This window comes from Lissotriton vulgaris, chromosome 1_1, assembly GCF_964263255.1.
Source record: "Lissotriton vulgaris chromosome 1_1, aLisVul1.2, whole genome shotgun sequence".
Taxonomy (NCBI): domain Eukaryota; kingdom Metazoa; phylum Chordata; class Amphibia; order Caudata; family Salamandridae; genus Lissotriton; species Lissotriton vulgaris.
Window position 1 is genome coordinate 120,144,354 of NC_141685.1, and position 27,979 is coordinate 120,172,332.

General features: G+C 43.0%; 1 protein-coding gene and 1 pseudogene across 2 annotated transcripts in view; one reads left to right on the plus strand and one right to left on the minus strand.

Moving 5' to 3' along the window:
* Positions 1 to 27,215, minus strand: part of LOC147737711 (uncharacterized) — a 29,096-nt pseudogene extending 1,881 nt beyond the window's left edge. Inside the window, exons 1-4 of the transcript XR_015300741.1 lie at positions 26,525 to 27,215; positions 25,852 to 26,440; positions 25,032 to 25,767; positions 16,059 to 16,535 (exon numbers count right to left, since the gene is read on the minus strand). The product of XR_015300741.1 is annotated as an uncharacterized LOC147737711 (transcript). The remainder of the gene's footprint in view (positions 1 to 16,058; positions 16,536 to 25,031; positions 25,768 to 25,851; positions 26,441 to 26,524) is intronic.
* Positions 1 to 27,979, plus strand: part of LOC147737710 (uncharacterized) — a gene marked incomplete at its 5' end in the record, with an annotated part of 334,361 nt that overhangs the window by 114,472 nt on the left and 191,910 nt on the right.

The following is a 27,979-nucleotide window of genomic DNA, read 5'->3' on the forward strand; positions in this document are numbered from 1 at the left end:
CTGCTCTGCAAAAACTTTTCTGACAATAAAATATCAGACTTAGAAAACGGAACCATTGGGGGTGCAGTAAATGCGACTCAGCAGGGTCCCGACACTACTACTGACCCAGATGCAATTATCATCCCAGTACATTTAAGAAAATCTATAACTTTAAAACTTATAGAAAACGGACTGACACCACAAGGTGGTACAGTAATTTTCGTGATAGAGGCACACGAATATCGGCAGACAGAGGTATTCTATTCATGGATAAACTTTCCAGCGGCAAACACTAGAACAAAAGAGTTTCACTGTTACAAAATAGAGAAACCACCGATTGCTTTTCACCCTCTGAGGCGGAAGCCGGAGGTTCCTCTCTCCTATTCTTTGTTCTAATTGACTTCAGACACATTTCTAAAGGGTCAGGTGCATTTTTATCGCGTCCTGAGTGACGCGTGTATTTTACTCGCTCCTGCTTTTTTAAAAGCGGATTTTATCTGCACCTTTGTTCCATACCTTCTCTACCTCCTGGGCCGCTCTCAGCTGAGTGTTGACGCTGAGAGCTGGTCCCGGGGAGGCGAGGGCTGTTTGGCGGCCATCTTGAGGGTAGGCGCGACCTCGCGCTCTAGTTTCTATAAAGGGGGCTTAGACAGGGATCATCAAACGATTGCTTTTCACCCTCTGAGGCGGAAGCCGGAGGTTCCTCTCTCCTATTCTTTGTTCTAATTGACTTCAGACACATTTCTAAAGGGTCACGTGCATTTTTATCGCGTCCTGAGTGACGCGTGTATTTTACTCGCTCCTGCTTTTTTAAAAGCGGATTTTATCTGCACCTTTGTTCCATACCTCCTCTACCTCCTGGGCCGCTCTCAGCTGAGTGTTGACGCTGAGAGCTGGTCCCGGGGAGGCGAGGGCTGTTTGGCGGCCATCTTGAGGGTAGGCGCGACCTCGCGCTCTAGTTTCTATAAAGGGGGCTTAGACAGGGATCATCAAACGATTGCTTTTCACCCTCTGAGGCGGAAACCGGAGGTTCCTCTCTCCTATTCTTTGTTCTAATTGACTTCAGACACATTTCTAAAGGGTCACGTGCATTTTTATCGCGTCCTGAGTGACGCGTGTATTTTACTCGCTCCTGCTTTTTTAAAAGCGGATTTTATCTGCACCTTTGTTCCATACCTCCTCTACCTCCTGGGCCGCTCTCAGCTGAGTGTTGACGCTGAGAGCTGGTCCCGGGGAGGCGAGGGCTGTTTGGCGGCCATCTTGAGGGTAGGCGCGACCTCACGCTCTAGTTTCTATAAAGGGGGCTTGGACAGGGATCATCAAACAATTGCTTTTCACCCTCTGAGGCGGAAGCCGGAGGTTCCTCTCTCCTATTCTTTGTTCTAATTGACTTCAGACACATTTCTAAAGGGTCACGTGCATTTTTATCGCGTCCTGAGTGACGCGTGTATTTTACTCGCTCCTGCTTTTTTAAAAGCGGATTTTATCTGCACCTTTGTTCCATACCTCCTCTACCTCCTGGGCCGCTCTCAGCTGAGTGTTGACGCTGAGAGCTGGTCCCGGGGAGGCGAGGGCTGTTTGGCGGCCATCTTGAGGGTAGGCGCGACCTCGCGCTCTAGTTTCTATAAAAGAGTGCCCAGCGGCTCCGCGCAGCGGACGCGGCAGCGGATGCGCCGGATGCCCGCCGGAGTCACGCCAGAGTCCAGCCTGTCTGCGCCCGTCCGCGCTGAGGACGGGCTGGACGGCTGGACCACTGGCCAATACAAGGCAGGCGCCCCTGTCCTGAAATACTCTTTGAGGGAGGTGCTGCGGCTTAAGCCCGCTCCTGCCCCATGCTCACATAGCTACAGACCTGAGGATTTTCAGACACGCCCTGGCTGTGCGTGCTTTCTGAGTGATGTGGATGAGCCTCAGCTCGCTCTTTCCTCTGCTCCTCCGGAGCCCCGCTCTTTATCAACACCTAAAAACCCCAGCGAGTCCTGTCTTCTTCTCAATGCTCGCTCGCTCATTAAAAATAATATTGTATTCAAGGAACTGGTCTTGGATAAAACACCTTCTTGGGTTTTTATTACGGAGACCTGGGCCAAAGACTCTTCTGGTCCTGATCTGGTTGAAGCGGTCCCTGAGGGTTACTGCCTAACTCGATATGACAGATTAGGCCGTGTTGGCGGTGGTCTGGCTATTTTGTATCAGGACAAATTTCACTGCCACACTATACCCCTTTCTGACCCCAAGGACACATCCCAGGTCCTATATTTTTCCCTCTCTGATTCTGCTAATCTAGCATTTAATGGAATCTTGGTTTATCGCCCCCCTGGCCCAAGAGCAGGATTTGGGCTGAAATTGATACAGGTTCTGGAACCCTATTTTGGCCGACAAAATCTGACCATTCTAGGTGATTTCAATTTCCACCTTGAGCTATTGGAGGCTCACAACACTATTTCCCTGGTAGAAATAATGTCAGCCTGCGGACTCACCCAACTGGTGAACGGTCCCACCCACCGAGCGGGGCACACGCTCGATGGCATCTTCTCTAACGACCCTAGGCTGACAGTTGCCAGCCCCTTCCATCTCTCCTGGTCGGACCATCTGGCCGTTCCCTTCAATATGATGTATCCCTCACGGGGCTATATTAGAAGGGCCTCGAGCACCATGGAAGTGCGAAGGAACCTCAAAAAGATCAGGGAAGATTCCTTCCATCCATGGACAACCAGTCTGTCCATTCCTCGGGAGGCAGATACCTCCACTGCGGTCTCTATATTTGAAAATACCATTGCTGAGGCCTTAGAGGAGCTCGCTCCTGCAAGGTCTTGCTATTCTGCTAGGAAAAGACCCTCAGCTCCCTGGTTCTCCGAACAGCTCCGGCTTCGGAGACAGGAAGTAAGAAGGCAGGAACGCTTATGGCACTCTAGCTGGGCCCCTAAGGATAGAGAAGCCCATAGGGTCCTGCTCAAAAATTACAAACTGGAAGTTATTAAGACCAAGCAGGAATACTTCACGGCACTCACCTCCTCATTGTCATCTCCTAGAGAACTCTTTAGGATTGGTGATTCCCTTACGACCCTTCAGACACCGGATCCTGTGGTTGCCTCTCAGGACCTGTGCAACAAGATAGCTGCCTTCTTTCAGTCAAAGATCGCCGACATCTATGCTGCTCTGGAGGTCCAAAAATCCTTGACCGCCGTTCCTCTGCTGCCTGCTCTCCCTGAGCCCGGTGTTATTGAATCCTCTCAACATCAGGATTTGATTTCCTTTCCTCCCCTTTCTTGTCAGGATCTTGAAATCCTGCTTGATAAAACCAAATCTGGCTCTCCGTTGGATGTCTGCCCGCTAAAGATCCTCAAGCAGTGCAGAGAATCTCTCCTTCCTCCTCTGGTTGACATCATGAACAGAGCGATGAAGGAAGGCATTTTTCCCCAGCAGTGGAAGAATGCTGTAGTAAAACCTTTGCTTAAAAAGCCTTCTCTGGACCCCGGGGTGTTAAAGAACTTTCGCCCCATCTCACTGCTCCCGGCTCCCGCAAAGATGCTCGAAGCCCATCTGAATAAACATCTGGCTGCATTTGTGGAGAGCTCGGGTTGTTTGGATCTCTCCCAGCACGGTTTCAGGAGGGAACATAGCACCGAGTCTGCCCTCACCATAGTGCTGGATACCATCCGCACTAGAGTTGATGAGGGTCAGACCTCCCTCCTGATCCTTCTAGACCTCACAGCGGCCTTCGATACCCTGTCCCCTGTGGTGTTAACATCTCGCCTGAGGGAGATTGGGGTCCGCGGGCCTGCTCTGGGACTCCTTTCCTCTTTTCTCGACCATAGAGAACAAAGGATAATGCTGGGATCGTTTCTATCTCCAACCCTGTCTGTGCAATGTGGGGTCCCTCAAGGGTCAGCGCTCAGTCCTACCCTTTTTAATATCTATGTGACCCCCCTTGCCAGACTCATTAGATCTTTTGGGATGGAGGTAGTTTCCTACGCGGACGACACTCAGATCCTAGTCTCTCTCTCCCAGCCAGCTACGTCAACTGCCGCCAATTTTAGATCTTGCATGGAGGCAGTTGGCCAGTGGATGATCCACAATTCACTAAAACTGAATGGGGAGAAGACGGAGGTGATGGTCTTTGGAGGAAAGGAAACGATCTGGTCGGCAGAGTGGTGGCCGAACTCGCTGGGCGTATGTCCCGAGCCCACCTCGTCAGCAAAAAACCTGGGAGTTATGATCGACCCTAACCTTAGTATGTGCCATCAGGTCAACAGGACTGTTTCGACCTGCTGGGGGATTACCCACATTCTGAGGAAAATCAGGCACTTTTTGTCACCCCAGGCAAGAAAGCAACTTGCTGTCGCTCTCTTGGGTTCGCGACTGGATTACTGCAACGCGCTGTATGCAGGACTGAACAAGAGTCATCTCAGCGCTTGCAGGTGGTCCAGAACGCGGCAGCGAGATTTGCTCTTGACCTACCGAAACGTGCCTCTGCCACCGAAGCCCGAAAACAACTTCACTGGCTCCCCGTTGAGTACCGGATCCTTTTCAAATCCATGTGCCTGGTGTATAAAGCCTTAGCTAAACCCAGCCCTACAAGCATGGGATCCATTCTTTCTCGGCATAACCCCAGTAGGAGTCTTCGCTCCAGTCACAAACTTCTCCTTTCTGTACCCCGTGTCAGAAAAGCAAGATGGGGAGGTAAGGCCTTTTCCTTTCTGGCACCTAAATTGTGGAATGCCCTCCCTTTGGAAGTAAGATCCAGTCCCTCTCTGCAAACTTTTAGATCCGCGCTAAAGACTCACCTCTTTACACGTGCATACCCGTAGTGGTGCTCTGTATATTCTGTTTATTGATTTTGATAGGCGCCTTGATACCTTCGGGTTTAGTCTGCGCGTTATAAGTTGCATAATAAATAAATAAATAAATAAATGAGTACGCTCCTTTCGAGGAGACTGAAATCCCACTAAAATTCCAAGAGCACCTGCTCTGGTTTAATGGCGCCCTAAAACATAATGATCATATTACCAGGCTCGGTCCACTAGGTAGACCAGGAGCAACGTGGCCGGTTCTAGCCAGCTACACACCACATCCGGACATTGCAAAAATGTCAAAAGAAGAGCTGTTAGTACAGCTAAAAACATTAATAAAAATACATAGGCAATTAGTCCAATATGTAATGCGGACTGCAACAGTCCAACCAGCTGTTAATGTACCACAGCTGACCCCTCATCAGGGGAACACAAATAAAATTACACCACAGAACATACAGTCATGTCTTGGTAAAACACCCGTAAAACGGGAACAAATTCCTTTCTGGTTAGCGCAGAAAATCACTCAAATAGAGGCAGTATTTCCGGATACTACCCCTATCGAGAAACACAGAATCTTGACAATCTACCTTCCTATGGGAATCGCACCACACGTGGAGGACTGTGACACTTGGGGTACAGTCTTTGCTTCCATTTACACAAAAACAGATGGTGTTCCGTCTATGGCGGTAATACCGGATGTACTAAGACAGATTCAAAATAAATACGGTCCAGAACCTGCTTTAACTCTTGGTATGAAATTACTGAAAGACTTTAAGCAGGTCTCGGCTATATTATTAGCCAACATAAAGGGAGAAGCAGCATCTGTGGCGATCTGCCAGAAGTTGAAGGAAACAGATATAACAGATCAGCCAATTGAGCTTGCCAAAATCATAGAGAAATGCTATGAAGAATTAGGTGGAGACAGCTTGGGTGGAAAACCAGTAAAGCCCCAACTGCTCGAAAATCCTGAAAACGTATTTATTAAAAATAATTCAAACACTCCTAAAAAGAGCTGGGATGGAAATAAACAATTCACTCCCAAGGAAAACGTTTTCCAGTCCAGAGGAAGGTCTCCTCGACGGAGGGAAAGAACTCCGACTCGAGAACACCAGTCTCCCCAGAGGGAGCCCTCTGAGAAAAGATACAACCTTAGAAATAGGGATAATTTGAAAAAACCTGATAGATATCAAAGTATTGATACACGTCCCTCACGATCTTTTTCGCAGAAATTGGAAAGAAGAGGACGGTCAGACCCAGGAGAGCACATCAAGTACAAAGACAAGGAACCTGCTCAGAGTAAAAAATCTCAATTTCCAAAAAAGAAGGTAGCCAGTATTAGAGTAATCAACCATGCCGAGAATACTGAGGACACAGTTGAAAAACGGGGAGTGGGCACAGACAATGTGAGACAGTGCAGCAGAAATCAGTATAGCCCGCAAGATCTTGATGAGTCATCTGGAGACAGTGGACACGAATGAATTCATTCAGGTTGAAACTGCCGACACCAGACTTAGCGAGCCCCATAAAATATACGAAATAACATTGCGTATAGAGGGTGATAAGACTAGGAAAATAAAGGGTCTATTTTGGGATAAACTCTCAAAAGGCTATGATATTCTGTTAGCTGAAAAGGGTTGGCCCCCAGAGTTTGTCAGGGAGTGCCCTCATGGCGAAGAAATGATTATGCCTGCCTTCTCGAATCACATTCCATTCACAAAAAATATACTTATGCAAGGAAATGGGCAGTAGCCCAGGCACCGGCATTATATAAAAATCATGTAGGATGGGATGAGGACTCACCTCCTCACAAAATCCAGTTAAAAAGTGAACCAACTGCCCAACGGCAGTATCCCATTAAGCAAGAAGCTAAAAAACAAGTCAGGGAGATCTTAGATCAACTTGAGTACCAGGGTGTGATTAAAACATGCACCTCTCAAATGAACAATCCCTTGTTTCCTGTCTCCAAGCCAGCCAATTCATATTGTCTAGTTTTGGACTACAGACACCGTAATGCATGTTGCAAAACATTTGCAGTACAAAATTCGCATAGTGCTGCACTAATGAATAACATAGTTAGGAAAAAATATAAAACGACATTAGACATATCTAATGGTTTCTTTTGTCAAAGCATTGCACCAGAAAGCAGGTATTTGACCGCTTTCTCCGTAATGGGGTCTCAGAAAATTTCTGTCGACTCCCACAGGGGTTCAAGAACAGCCCAGGACTATTCTCAGCTAGGGTAACAGAGTTACTACAAATATATGATGATGAGGCATTATCCTACGTAGATGATATCTATCTCACAGATGACGACTTGGATACTCACTTGAAAAGAGTGAACACCATTATACTTGGGTTCGCAGCAGAGGGTTACAAATTCAACTTTAAAAAGTCTCGAATTGCCCATCTGACAGTACTATTCTTAGGATACGAATTATCAAGTGAAGGAAAAAGCCTAGCGGACAACTTCTTAGAGAAGTGCGCTGTACTCCAAGCTCCAAAAACGCTGAAGAATTTACAATCCATACTAGGTTTTCTGAATTTCGGAAGAACTTACATTCTAAATTACGCAGAGAGGGTTAAACCTCTCTACGAACTAATAAAACCTGATTTTAAACAAATCAATTGGACTCAAAAACACACAGAAATTTTGAGATCACTGCAAACAGACATGTTAGCTAAAACAAAATTAGACACACGTGACAACACACGCGATCTTGTAATCCGAGTCATCCCAGGAAGATGCAGATTCACGTACCTGACCTCTAATGAGGGAGAAAAGGTACCAATTTCAATTAAATCTCACTTGTACACACAAGCAGAAAAAACATTCAGTCACACAGAAAATACTGTGAAGGCAGTGCAAATTGCATTAGCAAATGAACGAGAACTAGCACATGGTAAAAGGATTAATATCCTCATAGCGGAATCCGCCTTCGAGGCGCTATTCAGCCCAGTAAACCTGCCTACAGTGTCACTGGATCCAAAATGGATACAGTGTGTAGATTCTCTAGGAGCGGAAGATGTGAAATACTATTTTGCCCCGCAATTCGAAGAACTGAATGATTTAGAATATGAAGAAGAATATCCTCTGCCAATCGAACTTCTGCCTCTCCCACAGTACGCCTGTATAATCTGTACAGATAGATTTGTACAGCATTTCAATGTAGAGAGCAAATCCTATGATGCAGCCTGTGCGATTGTTAAAGGTCGTTGGCTGTACGGTAAATTCAGACCGAAAGTAACAAAAACTGAATCAGTAAGAAACTGTTCGGCTCAGAGAGCTGAAATCAGATGTTTAAAGATGGCGCTTGAAAATGCAGAACGTGAATTCCCCACACTTATCGTGTGCGATTCTCATTTTTGCGTCAACTCTTACAATAATAAACTGCAGAGCTGGATTGAAAACGATTACAAAGATGACACAGCTGCCACAATAAAGCATAAATTGCTCTGGAAACAGGTAGCTCTTTTTCAGAAAGAACTACAAAAAACTCACGTGATACACGCACAGAGTCTTCAACGTGATGGCGTTCACGTTGCAGGGAATTCATTGGCTAATACAGCCACAGCGGAAGCAACTAAACCGGCTTCCGTAGCCACAAAAAAGCGTGCAGAAAAATACATAGACGGGGAAACCATGCTGGCAGTAAAAACGACCGTAAAAGGCGACTGTGCAGCACTACCCGTGAACTATCCACTCAATTATGCATACGTAATCGATGCAAACTCTGTTCCTTTTGCTCGAATCCCTGGAGTGGGGGATAGGGTAATTCCAAACAGGGACCGGAGGGGCTTCCTATTACAGGAAGCACATATGGGGTTGGGTCTGAGACACCAAACAATCAGGGACTCTCTGAGAGAATTAGAATCAGAGTACTGGTGGCCGGAAATGAGTGAAGGTATTCATGAGTTTGCAAAAAACTGTGAATACTGCAATAGAGATTGCAGTGGAGAACCGGCCAGTGTAGTGTCAGAAGCCCTAATAGAAAGCATCAGGCAATCTATCCGCGCTATCAAAAAAGACAAACGCGTCCCATTGTACATCATTAAGGCTAAACACACTTAAAAAATGTGGCCTCCAGCGCTCGGCTGACGCTAGAACGGTTATAAAAGATCTGCGAGTCTTTATCGGCACATACGCAATTACAACGTTCCATTCTGACCAGGGTCCTGCTTTTAGCTCTCGAGCTTATAAAGAGGCCATGGCCAGCATGGGAATTGGGTTGCGGTATTCTTGTCCGTCGCACCCCGAAGGGAATAGTGTGGTAGAAAGAAAAAACCGAGACATAAAGCGATCTATAACAGCGAAGGTATTAGGTTCAGGCGCTGGGTGGGTCAAACATTTAATAAGTGTCCAAACCAGTCTTAACAATTTGCCAAGAAATTCTCTAAAAGGTTTCAGCCCATACGAACTATTGTTCGGAATTAGAATGAGAATTCAGGACTTAGATAGTCAGGTATCAGTGGTACAAGATAATAAAACAGACTTTGACATCAAAGATCGTTTGGCTGTTTTACAGGAACTGAATGAAACAAGAAAATCCTTAAGCAACATAAAGTTAAAGCAACAGCCAGATACCACTGACGAGGCACCACAAGCAACAGCCCCAGCAAGGCCTGTCTGGATTCCAAAGATTGGGGATCTAGTCAGAGAAAAAATAGCGGTGAAGAAGGAATTTGGGCCTTCTTACAGAAAAACAGAACCTGTCTTGGCAGTCACCGGAACAAGATCAGTTGTACTACCGCCCCTTGCTGGTAAAAAGGAGAACAGAGTTGTATCAATCGACCTGGTAAAACCACAAGCATGTGGCCTATAATCAACAGTAGGCCCCGTGGACTCCCAAGAAACAACAGAATACCCAAACTTGCAACAATCCAAGAGGTTCAAACTGAAAGACTAATCACATTCGATCAGCCTGCAGTGCACAGAGAAGGACTATGCAATAATGCCATGGAACTCGTGCCTCTTGAGACACAGATTGAAACAGTTCGTCAAGAAACACCTGTCTACAATAATGTGGAATCAGAAAGTGCTACCGAAAGACAGATTGAAAGAACGATCCCAACAATTGACAGAACTGCCTCTGGTTATTTCATCGACTTCGACAACTTTTCCGAGGATCAAAGTAACCCCGAATTGATGCCAGAAACTAAAAAGACTTCAAAAGAAAATACAACGGAACTCTTTCAACAAATCAAAGAATTATATCTGGATTCACCGTTGATTGAGCATTGGATTATTTCAGGGGTATTCATACTCCTACTATGCCTAATTTTAGTTTTAATTTTAGGAAAGTTTATTACAATTGAATGGACACAGCAAGTCAGAACATCAACTTAGTCCTCAAACCACACAAATCATCCCACGTGAAGAAAAGAGAACTGTCAACAGTAAATGTCACAGCCATTCCAATACCTGGTGGGGTAGTATGGGAGAAAACTGACTATGAGATCTATGGTCCGGTCGAGATCCTGAAGTATCCTCATCAACTGAAGGTTTCCTTAAGTGACTTTGTAAAACCTAGTACATTCTCTGATGATTGGGACTTTAACAGTATTAATGACATGATGTCTGATTTAGTAATGTCAGCTAGATTTACAGAACATGATTATTTATAAGGTTTGTCTAGTTATGAACAGTTGTTGTGTTACACACATTATGGCGATCATTATTTGCATAAATCTGCACAGCCTAGAAATGTTTTTAAGTATAATCAATGGGAACATTGTGCTACACCAACTAAAAGCAGTTCTAAAACATTCTTTCAGAAATTCAAGTACTTCTCAGGGTTCAACACCAGTGATACAGAAACGTTTTATTACAAACTGTTAGATAAAACAGGATTGAAAACAATGCTGACAAACACTAAATTAATATATTCAGAAGCATTTTATGACAAAATGATGACATTTGGTTTTGATTATTGGAAAAATAACATTGAAACAAAAACCATTTGGGGTACAAAAGATTGGCAGGTACAAGGTCTAGAAGCACTATTCAGAACCTGCATGATACCAGAACAAATGATGTTTTTAATTTACACAATTCACCAAACATCCTGTCTTGGCCTAGCTAAGATCAAAGACCTAAACAAACCGTCTATTCCGAAGCCAATACCTGAAAATGCAACAACAGATATTGAGATAGACGTAACTAAAATTTTACATTTTAACAGAACACATCCTGATTGGAAAAAGTGGTTAATCTGGCCTACTGACACAAACAACTGTCAAGATAGATTCCTGAACAAAACACAGGGGTTAAAAATGACCAGACAAGACCCTAGATACTCCCAGAGACAACATCCAGGAATAGTAACAACATACAGTGTAGGGAAACTCTGCCTCGAATGGCTAGGATCATCCACACTGGCTGAAATTAAGCAACACTTATCTTTACTTAAAGATGGTGCTGATTTGCGCGATTTCATTTTTGGACCACGCAAACAGCGTCAAAAGCGTTTCATAGCGACCAGTATCTATGCTGCGTATAACGAGGCTTGGAAAGTCACACAAATGGAAACAGCAGAAAAAATACGAGAAATTGATCGTATTAATTTGGAAAAATCACTTTCTGTAGTGGACAATGGGTTAATGACTCTGTCCTCCAGAATATATTCGTTGGACAATATTGTATCCTCTGCCTTTGACATAATAGACAGGGACTTGCTAATGTTACAGCATGGCCAGTCACAATTACGTTCTATTGTACAATTAGGCTGGACGCTGCAAAATCTTCGTTCAGGCTATGTGCCTTGGCGTTTAATCAACACAACGTCATTGTTTCCATTTTTAACCTTACTGATAAACAAATCGGCTTGGCACAGAAAGGAGCAGACTATACAATCCTGAGCATCGAAAAACTTGAGAGATTACCATTGACAATGTCAGAAAGTCCTGTCATTGAATGGATAATACACGGAATTATCACTATTCCGATAACAACTTTCCGATTTAAAAAGTGCCTTGAATACATACCTACTGGCCAGTATGAACGATTGGGTAAAGGATATGTTAAGTCAGCATGGAAATTACCATACACACATTCATGCTGTTGTGACAGCGACAAAAATGTATTTCTTAGTGGTGAAAACAGTAAACATTCACTAAGCGGTATACTTTTGTGTCAGGGTATTAATTTACACGGCGCCTGTGAAGGTAATTCTAATAACCTTTCATGCCACCAGCTTGTCACACCTGCAACGCAGATAGAGCCCTTCTTCATGCAACTCGCGAATGGGAGTTACATTCTAAGAACGGATCACAGATGTTGTGGCCTTGTGCCGGGGAAAAGTTATCTCGTAAGCGTAACTTCCATGGTCAAATGCTGTATGCAAGCATTGTTCCCGAGCGGGCCTGGAAACATAGAGACTCCCATCTGGCCTCGTCTGCATTTCTCTTCTATACGAATTGATACTTTAAGCAAAATGAAGTCTGTGCTTTTACAGACAACAGTGCCCATAACGTCATCAAAAGAGACGTATGATCTCCTAGTTGCAAGGACAGCTACGGAGGTTCATGACCTTTTATCAACAAATTGCCCCGTGCATTTCGTAGAAATGTTGAGCCAACTCCTTAACATGTCTAGTGCCACAGGCATCCCAGGCATATTTAAGACGATTTTTACGGGACTGCTTACACCATTTCAAGCAATTCTGGGAATTGTTCCAAATTTTGTCCACTCTGTTTTTGGCGGCATACCCCTATTTTTGGGACTTGTAGCAGGGATTTTATTTTTGACCCTCCTGCTTCGTTATGGCAAGCCACAGCTCAGACATGACTCCTATGGGAATGGAAGAAACAATCCTAGCAGTTCGCTACCGGGACAGAATAACTAGAGTCCTTGGATTGGCCAGGCTGAGAGATCTAAACATGACCTGGTTCCTTTCATTCAGAACGATATGGCAAAATTGCATCTTACCTGTACTACGATGTATGCTATGCGGAGATGAGTGCATGTTGGACATCTGTCTTTCACTTCCATCAGCAGTACCATTGGATATCGATACTTTGCTCAGTCCGATAACGGCTCACACATTGTGTTGTCCCCAGCGGCTACCAATCCTGATGACGGCATTCGTTGAGACTCCTGTGCTACGACTAGGTGGTAACAGTGGAGCGAGTGACAAAAGCAACATCACCCAGGTACGACCTTCTGTGAGCATTGCTGATCCCGACTTTGATGATAGCAATCATTCTCACACCTGCCAAGTTACAGCACTATCGAATTTGGTCGAACTGTCACCTGATTTTGTAGACCAATTCTTTGAGAGCCTGTCTGATATGATGTTCTCACCCGAACAGAAACAATAACTTTAGAGAAGCATTCCGACACACAGCGTTCCCATGAACTCTGAATTCGGCCTTCAGTTTTGAACAACAAAAACTGCTAAAAACGTTGGAACTCTATTTTTCCCGTTCAAGCATTAATTCTTTTGAATTGAACACTTTTTAATATTCACCTTCTTTTTGGCACGAAAAATTCTTTGCTTAAAGTAAACCTATTCATAGAGAACAGAAGCTTCAACTTCTATTTCTAAATACATCTAGAGACATATTAACTTTACACCAGCCTCTAGCACATTTTACTGCAATGCATTTATATGTGATGAAATTATCCCGCCCTTCTTCTGTTTCAGAGATATTTCATGTGTAATTATGTTTTGCATAATCGTTCATTGATTTCATATGCTATAATTTTTGAATGATTTCTATGCTTCAAAACGTACAGTACCTAAATTTTCACGTATTACAAATACGCCTATTTCAAATGCATATATGTATTTTGGGGTGGGCAATGTTACACATGCATCTTATTGCTCTAGTTTTAGTAATTTGATGGACATTAATTCGTGGAGTGGGTGTTGCGTTCTAATCTAGGACCCTGATCGATACTGTGACCTTATGCCCCTATTCGGCTATAAACCCATTTATTCCCTATATTGGCATAACCGTTCAAGTGCAATATTCAGAAACTCGTCTCTGGCCTCACACGAACAGAGCCACATTTCAGAATAGCTTTCTCTGCCACTTCCTTTGCAACCAATTAGTGCAATGACATAGCAGAAGTTACTATCTGAGATTCCTAGATTAACACTCCGAGTTCTTCAACAAGATAAAAACTCAGCAACCTGGAAATCCCCGCTTGCTGTGTTTTGATTAGTAATAGAACTCTAATGAGCACTGATAGACGATCACTTCCTAGTGACATCTTTATTGACGTCTTATGTCCAAAAACTTACGTCAAACCAGGCACCTTTCAGGTATAAATATTACCAACGTTGCCTTAAGCAATCGCTGTTGTGTTGCTGAAGCTATCAATTGCAAAAACAACAAGTGATGGACCGAATGTGGATCAATGTCACACATTCCCCCAGTCAAAAGATCTGGGCCCAAATCCATCGTTTTTTTGCACTCCACACCACCCTGGGTTAGACAATGGCGATATGCAAATCAGCTCTGACCCTGTTGCCCCATGGGAACAGTCCAGTCTGAACTACAAAAGCCATGTCCTTCCCAGAACGGAATCAAGCATCCGAGGACCGGACCGGTTTCGAGGTAACACCTCTCATCAGCCCGGCTAGCTTGACTGTGTTTTTTGCAATTTTCACCCGAGTGTGCTGGGTATACTCAGACGTGAGTCCCAGGCTCTCCACACCACTGGAGTCAAGCTATCCAGGCTGATGAAGGCTGATAGCCAGAAACCGGTCCTTGGATGCTTGATTCCGGTCTGGGAAAGACATGGCTTGGTAGTTCGGACTGGACTGTTCCCATGAGGCACAGGGTCAGAGCTGATTTGCATATAGCCAGTGTCTAACCCAGGGTGGTGTGGAGTGCAAAAAAACGATGGATTTAGGCCCAGATCCTTGTACTGGGGTGAATGTAAGACATTGTTCTACATTCTGTCCATCAACTGTGTTTTTTGCAATTTTCACCCGAGTGTGCTGGGTATACTCAGACGTGAGTCCCAGGCTCTCCACACCACTGGAGTCAAGCTATCCAGGCTGATGAAGGCTGATAGCCAGAAACCGGTCCTTGGATGCTTGATTCCGGTCTGGGAAAGACATGGCTTGGTAGTTCGGACTGGACTGTTCCCATGAGGCACAGGGTCAGAGCTGATTTGCATATAGCCAGTGTCTAACCCAGGGTGGTGTGGAGTGCAAAAAAACGATGGATTTAGGCCCAGATCCTTGTACTGAGGTGAATGTATGACATTGTTCTACATTCTGTCCATCAACTGTGTTTTTTGCTGAAGCTATCAATGCCATCGCTGAAGAAGCTGTCATGCTGATGATACCATAGCTGCTATCGCTACTGCTATCGCTGCTAACTAGCGAACAATGGTGTGGTGAACTTAGGAGCTGAACAGCCATCCCCTGCAAAGAGCCCAGCAGATGCAAGCTGCCCGCGGACGCTGCCCCTCCTCCTCCTCCTCGACGCGCTGAGAAGAGACGCTGTCTTTCTCCTGTAGAGAAATCCAGCTCCGGCGTTTCTAGTCTACCCTTGCGGGTGACTGGGATATCGACCCCCTGAAGGATATACCAGACCTCCATCATTCTATTCCCGAGGTATGGTGTTGACTAAACCCTTAGAGAGAATTCTTGAAGCAAACCTTGGCAAAACCAACTTAACTTAAAGCTACTTACTTACTCCCCTCCCAAGTATTAGGCTTAGGTCAGGTACACTGGGGTAGGCGTAGTTAGAAGCACCAGTTGAGTATTTTAGCCTAATGTATATATGAATGTATATATGTTTTATTCCTTTTAAACCATTGTATGGCTAAGAAACCATATCAATGCTTTTACAGTATTATTTTGCAATACTTATCTTACTGTACGTACTTTTTATAATAACAAGTCTTGCAATTGTGGCAATTAATTTCTCTTGTACGAGAAGAAAGACTGTTCAATAAATGTTACCCTTTATTGACAACGCCCGTCTCTCTATTCTCTACATATTGTGAAAGTAAACTGCACAACCACTGACTGAGTAAAATAACTGTCTATTGTTTCACACGACCCTAGAGATTGACTCTTGATCTGAGGAGCAAAGTTGTCATGTTGCACGGTTATTGGAAAACTGAATCCCTTCTTGGCTGTGCCAGGGAAGCTGATCACTTCCTATTTCAGTCAAGAAAGTTTCCAGTGACCTCTGAGCTAGTTGGTAACAACCCCAATTAAGTTTAGCATAGTCAATGGAGGCCTGGAAGATCCGCACTTCTACGTCAATACTACTGTTTATGTTATTCCAATGCGCAGGGCCTATTGGGAAAATAGGAACTACACTACAGGTTTTTCTCCTGTGTGTGTTTGCTGATGACTTTGAAGGTGTGATAACTGACCAAAGCACTTTGCACATTCAGTGCACTTGAATGGTTTTTCTCCTGTGTGTGTTCGCTGATGACTTTGAAGGTCTGATAATTGACTAAAGCACTTTGCACATTCAGTGCACTTGAATGGCTTTTCTCCTGTGTGTGTTCGCTGGTGCCTTTGTAAGTTTCCTAACATACTAAAGCTCTTTACACATTCTGTGCATTTGAATGGTTTTTCCCCTGTGTGTGTTCGCTGATGAATCCTGAGAGTTGAGGAAGCACTAAAGCTCTTCCCACATTCATTGCATTTGAATTGTTTTTCCCCCGTGTGTGTTCGCTGATGACTTCGAAGGTGTGATAACTGACTAAAGCACTTTGCACATTCACTGCATTTAAATGGTTTTTCCCCTGTGTGTGTTCGCTGGTGTCTTTGAAGGCTTGATAACTCACTAAAGCACTTTGCACATTCAGTGCACTTGACATATCTAATGGTTTCTTTTGTCAAAGCATTGCACCAGAAAGCAGGTATTTGACCGCTTTCTCCGTAATGGGGTCTCAGAAAATTTCTGTTGACTCCCACAGGGGTTCAAGAACAGCCCAGGACTATTCTCAGCTAGGGTAACAGAGTTACTACAAATATATGATGATGAGGCATTATCCTACGTAGATGATATCTATCTCACAGATGACGACTTGGATACTCACTTGAAAAGAGTGAACACCATTATACTTGGGTTCGCAGCAGAGGGTTACAAATTCAACTTTAAAAAGTCTCGAATTGCCCATCTGACAGTACTATTCTTAGGATACGAATTATCAAGTGAAGGAAAAAGCCTAGCGGACAACTTCTTAGAGAAGTGCGCTGTACTCCAAGCTCCAAAAACGCTGAAGAATTTACAATCCATACTAGGTTTTCTGAATTTCGGAAGAACTTACATTCTAAATTACGCAGAGAAGGTTAAACCTCTCTACGAACTAATAAAACCTGATTTTAAACAAATCAATTGGACTCAAAAACACACAGAAATTTTGAGATCACTGCAAACAGACATGTTAGCTAAAACAAAATTAGACACACGTGACAACACACGCGATCTTGTAATCCGAGTCATCCCAGGAAGATGCGGATTCACGTACCTGACCTCTAATGAGGGAGAAAAGGTACCAATTTCAATTAAATCTCACTTGTACACACAAGCAGAAAAAACATTCAGTCACACAGAAAATACTGTGAAGGCAGTGCAAATTGCATTAGCAAATGAACGAGAACTAGCACATGGTAAAAGGATTAATATCCTCATAGCGGAATCCGCCTTCGAGGCGCTATTCAGCCCAGTAAACCTGCCTACAGTGTCACTGGATCCGAAATGGATACAGTGTGTAGATTCTCTAGGAGCGGAAGATGTGAAATACTATTTTGCCCCGCAATTCGAAGAACTGAATGATTTAGAATATGAAGAAGAATATCCTCTGCCAATCGAACTTCTGCCTCTCCCACAGTACGCCTGTATAATCTGTACAGATAGATTTGTACAGCATTTCAATGTAGAGAGCAAATCCTATGATGCAGCCTGTGCGATTGTTAAAGGTCGTTGGCTGTACGGTAAATTCAGACCGAAAGTAACAAAAACTGAATCAGTAAGAAACTGTTCGGCTCAGAGAGCTGAAATCAGATGTTTAAAGATGGCGCTTGAAAATGCCGAACGTGAATTCCCCACACTTATCGTGTGCGATTCTCATTTTTGCGTCAACTCTTACAATAATAAACTGCAGAGCTGGATTGAAAACGATTACAAAGATGACACAGGTGCCACAATAAAGCATAAATTGCTCTGGAAACAGGTAGCTCTTTTTCAGAAAGAACTACAAAAAACTCACGTGATACATGCACAGAGTCTTCAACGTGATGGCGTTCATGTTGCAGGGAATTCATTGGCTAATACAGCCACAGCGGAAGCAACTAAACGGGCTTCCGTAGCCACAAAAAAGCGTGCAGAAAAATACATAGACGGGGAAACCATGCTGGCAGTAAAAACGACCGTAAAAGGCGACTGTGCAGCACTACCCGTGAACTATCCACTCAATTATGCATACGTAATCGATGCAAACTCTGTTCCTTTTGCTCGAATCCCTGGAGTGGGGGATAGGGTAATTCCAAACAGGGACCGGAGGGGCTTCCTATTACAGGAAGCACATATGGGGTTGGGTCTGAGACACCAAACAATCAGGGACTCTCTGAGAGAATTAGAATCAGAGTACTGGTGGCCGGAAATGAGTGAAGGTATTCATGAGTTTGCAAAAAACTGTGAATACTGCAATAGAGATTGCAGTGGAGAACCGGCCAGTGTAGTGTCAGAAGCCCTAATAGAAAGCATCAGGCAATCTATCCGCGCTATCAAAAAAGACAAACGCGTCCCATTGTACATCATTAAGGCTAAACACACTTAAAAAATGTGGCCTCCAGCGCTCGGCTGACGCTAGAATGGTTATAAAAGATCTGCGAGTCTTTATCGGCACATACACAATTACAACGTTCCATTCTGACCAGGGTCCTGCTTTTAGCTCTCGAGCTTATAAAGAGGCCATGGCCAGCATGGGAATTGGGTTGCGGTATTCTTGTCCGTCGCACCCCGAAGGGAATAGTGTGGTAGAAAGAAAAAAACGAGACATAAAGCGATCTATAACAGCGAAGGTATTAGGTTCAGGCGCTGGGTGGGTCAAACATTTAATAAGTGTCCAAACCAGTCTTAACAATTTGCCAAGAAATTCTCTAAAAGGTTTCAGCCCATACGAACTATTGTTCGGAATTAGAATGAGAATTCAGGACTTAGATAGTCAGGTATCAGTGGTACAAGATAATAAAACAGACTTTGACATCAAAGATCGTTGGCTGTTTTACAGGAACTGAATGAAACAAGAAAATCCTTAAGCAACATAAAGTTAAAGCAACAGCCAGATACCACTGACGAGGCACCACAAGCAACAGCCCCAGCAAGGCCTGTCTGGATTCCAAAGATTGGGGATCTAGTCAGAGAAAAAATAGCGGTGAAGAAGGAATTTGGGCCTTCTTACAGAAAAACAGAACCTGTCTTGGCAGTCACCGGAACAAGATCAGTTGTACTACCGCCCCTTGCTGGTAAAAAGGAGAACAGAGTTGTATCAATCGACCTGGTAAAACCACAAGCATGTGGCCTATAATCAACAGTAGGCCCCGTGGACTCCCAAGAAACAACAGAATACCCAAACTTGCAACAATCCAAGAGGTTCAAACTGAAAGACTAATCACATTCGATCAGCCTGCAGTGCACAGAGAAGGACTATGCAATAATGCCATGGAACTCGTGCCTCTTGAGACACAGATTGAAACAGTTCGTCAAGAAACACCTGTCTACAATAATGTGGAATCAGAAAGTGCTACCGAAAGACAGATTGAAAGAACGATCCCAACAATTGACAGAACTGCCTCTGGTTATTTCATCGACTTCGACAACTTTTCCGAGGATTAAAGTAACCCCGAAGTGATGCCAGAAACTAAAAAGACTTCAAAAGAAAATACAACGGAACTCTTTCAACAAATCAAAGAATTATATCTGGATTCACCGTTGATTGAGCATTGGATTATTTCAGGGGTATTCATACTCCTACTATGCCTAATTTTAGTTTTAATTTTAGGAAAGTTTATTACAATTGAATGGACACAGCAAGTCAGAACATCAACTTAGTCCTCAAACCACACAAATCATCCCACGTGAAGAAAAGAGAACTGTCAACAGTAAATGTCACAGCCATTCCAATACCTGGTGGGGTAGTATGGGAGAAAACTGACTATGAGATCTATGGTCCGGTCGAGATCCTGAAGTATCCTCATCAACTGAAGGTTTCCTTAAGTGACTTTGTAAAACCTAGTACATTCTCTGATGATTGGGACTTTAACAGTATTAATGACATGATGTCTGATTTAGTAATGTCAGCTAGATTTACAGAACATGATTATTTATAAGGTTTGTCTAGTTATGAACAGTTGTTGTGTTACACACATTATGGCGATCATTATTTGCATAAATCTGCACAGCCTAGAAATGTTTTTAAGTATAATCAATGGGAACATTGTGCTACACCAACTAAAAGCAGTTCTAAAACATTCTTTCAGAAATTCAAGTACTTCTCAGGGTTCAACACCAGTGATGCAGAAACGTTTTATTACAAACTGTTAGATAAAACAGGATTGAAAACAATGCTGACAAACACTAAATTAATATATTCAGAAGCATTTTATGACAAAATGATGACATTTGGTTTTGATTATTGGAAAAATAACATTGAAACAAAAACCATTTGGGGTACAAAAGATTGGCAGGTACAAGGTCTAGAAGCACTATTCAGAACCTGCATGATACCAGAACAAATGATGTTTTTAATTTACACAATTCACCAAACATCCTGTCTTGGCCTAGCTAAGATCAAAGACCTAAACAAACCGTCTATTCCGAAGCCAATACCTGAAAATGCAACAACAGATATTGAGATAGACGTAACTAAAATTTTACATTTTAACAGAACACATCCTGATTGGAAAAAGTGGTTAATCTGGCCTACTGACACAAACAACTGTCAAGATAGATTCCTGAACAAAACACAGGGGTTAAAAATGACCAGACAAGACCCTAGATACTCCCAGAGACAACATCCAGGAATAGTAACAACATACAGTGTAGGGAAACTCTGCCTCGAATGGCTAGGATCATCCACACTGGCTGAAATTAAGCAACACTTATCTTTACTTAAAGATGGTGCTGATTTGCGCGATTTCATTTTTGGACCACGCAAACAGCGTCAAAAGCGTTTCATAGCGACCAGTATCTATGCTGCGTATAACGAGGCTTGGAAAGTCACACAAATGGAAACAGCAGAAAAAATACGAGAAATTGATCGTATTAATTTGGAAAAATCACTTTCTGTAGTGGACAATGGGTTAATGACTCTGTCCTCCAGAATATATTCGTTGGACAATATTGTATCCTCTGCCTTTGACATAATAGACAGGGACTTGCTAATGTTACAGCATGGCCAGTCACAATTACGTTCTATTGTACAATTAGGCTGGACGCTGCAAAATCTTCGTTCAGGCTATGTGCCTTGGCGTTTAATCAACACAACGTCATTGTTTTCCGTTTTTAACCTTACTGATAAACAAATCAGCTTGGCACAGAAAGGAGCAGACTATACAATCCTGAGCATCGAAAAACTTGAGAGATTACCATTGACAATGTCAGAAAGTCCTGTCATTGAATGGATAATACACGGAATTATCACTATTCCGATAACAACTTTCCGATTTAAAAAGTGCCTTGAATACATACCTACTGGCCAGTATGAACGATTGGGTAAAGGATATGTTAAGTCAGCATGGAAATTACCATACACACATTCATGCTGTTGTGACAGCGACAAAAATGTATTTCTTAGTGGTGAAAACAGTAAACATTCACTAAGCGGTATACTTTTGTGTCAGGGTATTAATTTACACAGCGCCTGTGAAGGTAATTCTAATAACCTTTCATGCCACCAGCTTGTCACACCTGCAACGCAGATAGAGCCCTTCTTCATGCAACTCGCGAATGGGAGTTACATTCTAAGAACGGATCACAGATGTTGTGGCCTTGTGCCGGGGAAAAGTTATCTCGTAAGCGTAACTTCCATGGTCAAATGCTGTATGCAAGCATTGTTCCCGAGCGGGCCTGGAAACATAGAGACTCCCATCTGGCCTCGTCTGCATTTCTCTTCTATACGAATTGATACTTTAAGCAAAATGAAGTCTGTGCTTTTACAGACAACAGTGCCCATAACGTCATCAAAAGAGACGATTGATCTCCTAGTTGCAAGGACAGCTACGGAGGTTCATGACCTTTTATCAACAAATTGCCCCGTGCATTTCGTAGAAATGTTGAGCCAACTCCTTAACATGTCTAGTGCCACAGGCATCCCAGGCATATTTAAGACGATTTTTACGGGACTGCTTACACCATTTCAAGCAATTCTGGGAATTGTTCCAAATTTTGTCCACTCTGTTTTTGGCGGCATACCCCTATTTTTGGGACTTGTAGCAGGGATTTTATTTTTGACCCTCCTGCTTCGTTATGGCAAGCCACAGCTCAGACATGACTCCTATGGGAATGGAAGAAACAATCCTAGCAGTTCGCTACCGGGACAGAATAACTAGAGTCCTTGGATTGGCCAGGCTGAGAGATCTAAACATGACCTGGTTCCTTTCATTCAGAACGATATGGCAAAATTGCATCTTACCTGTACTACGATGTATGCTATGCGGAGATGAGTGCGTGTTGGACATCTGTCTTTCACTTCCATCAGCAGTACCAATGGATATCGATACTTTGCTCAGTCCGATAACGGCTCACGCATTGTGTTGTCCCCAGCGGCTACCAATCCTGATGACGGCATTCGTTGAGACTCCTGTGCTACGACTAGGTGGTAACAGTGGAGCGAGTGACAAAAGCAACATCACCCAGGTACGACCTTCTGTGAGCATTGCTGATCCCGACTTTGATGATAGCAATCATTCTCACACCTGCCAAGTTACAGCACTATCGAATTTGGTCGAACTGTCACCTGATTTTGTAGACCAATTCTTTGAGAGCCTGTCTGATATGATGTTCTCACCCGAACAGAAACAATAACTTTAGAGAAGCATTCCGACACACAGCGTTCCCATGAACTCTGAATTCGGCCTTCAGTTTTGAACAACAAAAACTGCTAAAAACGTTGGAACTCTATTTTTCCCGTTCAAGCATTAATTCTTTTGAATTGAACACTTTTTAATATTCACCTTCTTTTTGGCACGAAAAATTCTTTGCTTAAAGTAAAACTATTCATAGAGAACAGAAGCTTCAACTTCTATTTCTAAATACATCTAGAGACATAATAACTTTACACCAGCCTCTAGCACATTTTACTGCAATGCATTTATATGTGATGAAATTATCCCGCCCTTCTTCTGTTTCAGAGATATTTCATGTGTAATTATTTTTGCATAATCGTTCATTGATTTCATATGCTATAATTTTTGAATGATTTCTATGCTTCAAAACGTACAGTACCTAAATTTTCACGTATTACAAATACGCCTATTTCAAATGCATATATGTATTTTGGGGTGGGCAATGTTACACATGCATCTTATTGCTCTAGTTTTAGTAATTTGATGGACATGAATTCGTGGAGTGGGTGTTGCGTTCTAATCTAGGACCCTGATCGATACTGTGACCTTATGCCCCTATTCGGCTATAAACCCATTTATTCCCTATATTGGCATAACCGTTCAAGTGCAATATTCAGAAACTCGTCTCTGGCCTCACACGAACAGAGCCACATTTCAGAATAGCTTTCTCTGCCACTTCCTTTGCAACCAATTAGTGCAATGACATAGCAGAAGTTACTATCTGAGATTCCTAGATTAACACTCCGAGTTCTTCAACAAGATAAAAACTCAGCAACCTGGAAATCCCCGCTTGCTGTGTTTTGATTAGTAATAGAACTCTAATGAGCACTGATAGACGATCACTTCCTAGTGACATCTTTATTGACGTCTTATGTCCAAAAACTTACGTCAAACCAGGCACCTTTCAGGTATAAATATTACCAACGTTGCCTTAAGCAATCGCTGTTGTGTTGCTGAAGCTATCAATGCCATCGCTGAAGAAGCTGTCATGCTGATGATACCATAGCTGCTATCGCTACTGCTATCGCTGCTAACTAGCGAACGATGGTGTGGTGAACTTAGGAGCTGAACAGCCATCCCCTGCAAAGAGCCCAGCAGATGCAAGCTGCCCGCGGACGCTGCCCCTCCTCCTCCTCCTCGACGCCCTGAGAAGAGACGCTGTCTTTCTCCTGTAGAGAAATCCAGCTCCGGCGTTTCTAGTCTACCCTTGCGGGTGACTGGGATATCGACCCCCTGAAGGATATACCAGACCTCCATCATTCTATTCCCGAGGTATGGTGTTGACTAAACCCTTAGAGAGAATTCTTGAAGCAAACCTTGGCAAAACCAACTTAACTTAAAGCTACTTACTTACTCCCCTCCCAAGTATTAGGCTTAGGTCAGGTACACTGGGGTAGGCGTAGTTAGAAGCACCAGTTGAGTATTTTAGCCTAATGTATATATGAATGTATATATGTTTTATTCCTTTTAAACCATTGTATGGCTAAGAAACCATATCAATGCTTTTACAGTATTATTTTGCAATACTTATCTTACTGTACGTACTTTTTATAATAACAAGTCTTGCAATTGTGGCAATTAATTTCTCTTGTACGAGAAGAAAGACTGTTCAATAAATGTTACCCTTTATTGACAACGCCCGTCTCTCTATTCTCTACATATTGTGAAAGTAAACTGCACAACCACTGACTGAGTAAAATAACTGTCTATTGTTTCACACGACCCTAGAGATTGACTCTTGATCTGAGGAGCAAAGTTGTCATGTTGCACGGTTGTTGGAAAACTGAATCCCTTCTTGGCTGTGCCAGGGAAGCTGATCACTTCCTATTTCAGTCAAGAAAGTTTCCAGTGACCTCTGAGCTAGTTGGTAACAACCCCAATTAAGTTTAGCATAGTCAATGGAGGCCTGGAAGATCCGCACTTCTACGTCAATACTACTGTTTATGTTATTCCAATGCGCAGGGCCTATTGGGAAAATAGGAACTACACTACAGGTTTTTCTCCTGTGTGTGTTTGCTGATGACTTTGAAGGTGTGATAACTGACCAAAGCACTTTGCACATTCAGTGCACTTGAATGGTTTTTCTCCTGTGTGTGTTCGCTGATGACTTTGAAGGTCTGATAATTGACTAAAGCACTTTGCACATTCAGTGCACTTGAATGGCTTTTCTCCTGTGTGTGTTCGCTGGTGCCTTTGTAAGTTTCCTAACATACTAAAGCTCTTTACACATTCTGTGCATTTGAATGGTTTTTCCCCTGTGTGTGTTCGCTGATGAATCCTGAGAGTTGAGGAAGCACTAAAGCTCTTCCCACATTCATTGCATTTGAATTGTTTTTCCCCCGTGTGTGTTCGCTGATGACTTCGAAGGTGTGATAACTGACTAAAGCACTTTGCACATTCACTGCATTTAAATGGTTTTTCCCCTGTGTGTGTTCGCTGGTGTCTTTGAAGGCTTGATAACTCACTAAAGCACTTTGCACATTCAGTGCACTTGAATGGTTTTTCACCTGTGTGTGTTCGCTGATGTATTTGTAGAAGTGATAATCGACTAAAGCTCTTCCCACATTCATTGCATTTGAATGGTTTTTCCCCAGTGTGTGTTCGCTGATGTCTTTGAAGGTGTGATAATCGACTAAAGCACCTTGCACATTCAGTGCACTTGAATGGTTTTTCTCCTGTGTGTGTTCGCTGATGACTTTGAAGGTCTGATAATTGACTAAAGCACTTTGCACATTCAGTGCACTTGAATGGCTTTTCCCCTGTGTGTGTTCGCTGGTGTCTTTGTGAGCTTCCTAACGTACTAAAGCTCTTTACACATTCTGTGCATTTGAATGGTTTTTCCCCTGTGTGTGTTCACTGATGAATCCTGAGAGTTGAGGAATCACTAAAACTACTTCCACATTCATTGCAATCATATGGTTTTTCTCCAGTGTGTGTTTGTTGATGTCTTTGTAAGTTTCCTAACTGACTAAAGCACTTTACACATTCACTGCAATGATATGGTGTTTCCCCTGTGTGTCTTCGCTGATGAATCCTAAGCTTTGAGGAATCACTAAAGCTCCGTCCACATTCATTGCAGTGGTATGGTTTTTCGCCAGAGTGGATTTGTTGGTGTTTTTGTAGTTCGGATAATTGACAAAAGCTCTTTACACATTCACTGCACTTGAATGGTTTTTCCCCAGTGTGTGTTCGGTGATGGCTGTGTAAGACTGATGATTGACTAAAGCTCTTCCCACATTCACTGCACTTGAATGGTTTTTCCCCAGTGTGTGTTCGCTGATGGCTGTGTAAGCCTGATGATTGACTAAAGCTCTTCCTACATTCATTGCACTTAAAGGGTTTTTCCCCAGTGTGAGTTCGCTGATGATACCTTAATGCTGAAGAGTAACTAAAACTACTTCCACATTCCCTACAATGGTATGGTTTTTCCCCTGTGTGTGTTCGCTGATGACTTTTTAGAGATACTTTGTGACTAAAGCTCTTCACACATTCACTGCACTTGAATGGTTTTTCCCCTGTGTGTGTTCGCTGATGACTTTTTAGAGATACTTTCTGACTAAAGCTCTTCACACATTCACTGCACTTGAATGGTTTTTCCCCTGTGTGTGTTTGCTGATGACTCCATAATGTTGCGTACAAACGAAAACTAGTCCCACATTCATTGCAATCATATGGTTTTTCCCCTGTGTGTGTTCGATGATGTTTCTGTAGGTGCGGTAATCGACTAAAGCTCTTCACGCATTCACTGCACCTAAATGGTTTTTCTCCTTTGTGTGTTTGTTGATGCTCATGTAGGTGTGCTGATTGACTAAAGCTCTTCCCACATTCACTGCAATTGAATGTTTTTTCTCCTTCGTGTCTTCGTTGATGGCACTTTAATAGAGATGAAAAATTAGAGCTCTCACTAAATGTGTATGATTCTTCTTTCTTTGTTAGTGTCTGTGGGTCTGGTATATATTTGTCTACATCCCAAGCCTGTGCTTCCTGATGGGCCAACATGGCTGAAAAAGCACTTGTGTTATTCTAACAAATCCTGTATATTTGTGTGGTATTTTGCACGTTTGATTTCTGATTTAATAATAATGTGCAATACTCATTAAATCCTTTCCACACTCATAATATGTATAATGATTTTTTGTAGGTGATTGTGCCTTTAGATTGGATTATGGTTATGCACGTTTGTGGGTAAAGATCTTCCTTCTGGCCGGTGCAATCTGGGATGGTCAGTTGTACTGTAGATAGCAGAATCCGTCTTTTCTTTACCCTTCAGTTTTCAGGCTCCACGCTGTTGTGCTTTCATTGGTTGCTGCAGTTTGGCCAGAAATAGTTTATAAGACAGCTAGAGCACAAAATGATGGTCTATTGTCACTTTAGAAAACAAAGCACTGCTGTAACCACATCATACCGATCCCATGATGAAAACTGGCACTGACACCTGTTTATATAGGAGGTGGCTTGTCTATGTTTTTCTAGAGATCATTTCTTAGTCTTGTGGCATGGAGGTGCACAGCTCAGGTTTTATGTCCACTGAACTCCCCTTGACTGCTTCTGCCAGGATCTGTCAGTTTATGTTCAGGTTCCGCCGTTGCTGACTGCAATGATGTTTCTCTGAACACCGGAGATCATTGTTGGTGACAGGTTTGTGCAGATTTTTATTTTTAGTTCCATTATTCATAATAATTTCATGAAATCAAGGCATTTTTTCCGCTGGATGAAAAGAGATATAAAATTACTAAATGGAAATAATGGAATGGGAATTCACAATATTTAACTGGCTGTAGATAAACATTTCTTCTTTACCATATTTAAAATTTAGCAAGGAATATTTCATCATATATGGATATTTAACTAAAAGTTCTGTTGATCATATAATTATAATTGTAATTGTAATTTGGATTTATATAGCGCCTATCACCCAGGGGTCTCTAAGCGCTTGCTTTGGGAACCCGTCCTGGCTTTTCCCTGTGAGATAGCCCCTACTGGGCATCCCCAAGGTGAAAGCCAGGCATCCCGCCGCGGGGGCCGTAGTGGAGATTAAGCAAGCTATTGCCCAGAGTTGCAGAGTGTGAACCAGTGATTCGAGTAGGCGCCGAAGTGAGAATTATCGAGTCCGTGGACATTTGAGCTCAAGACCCTGCCGCGTCGGGAATTGAACCC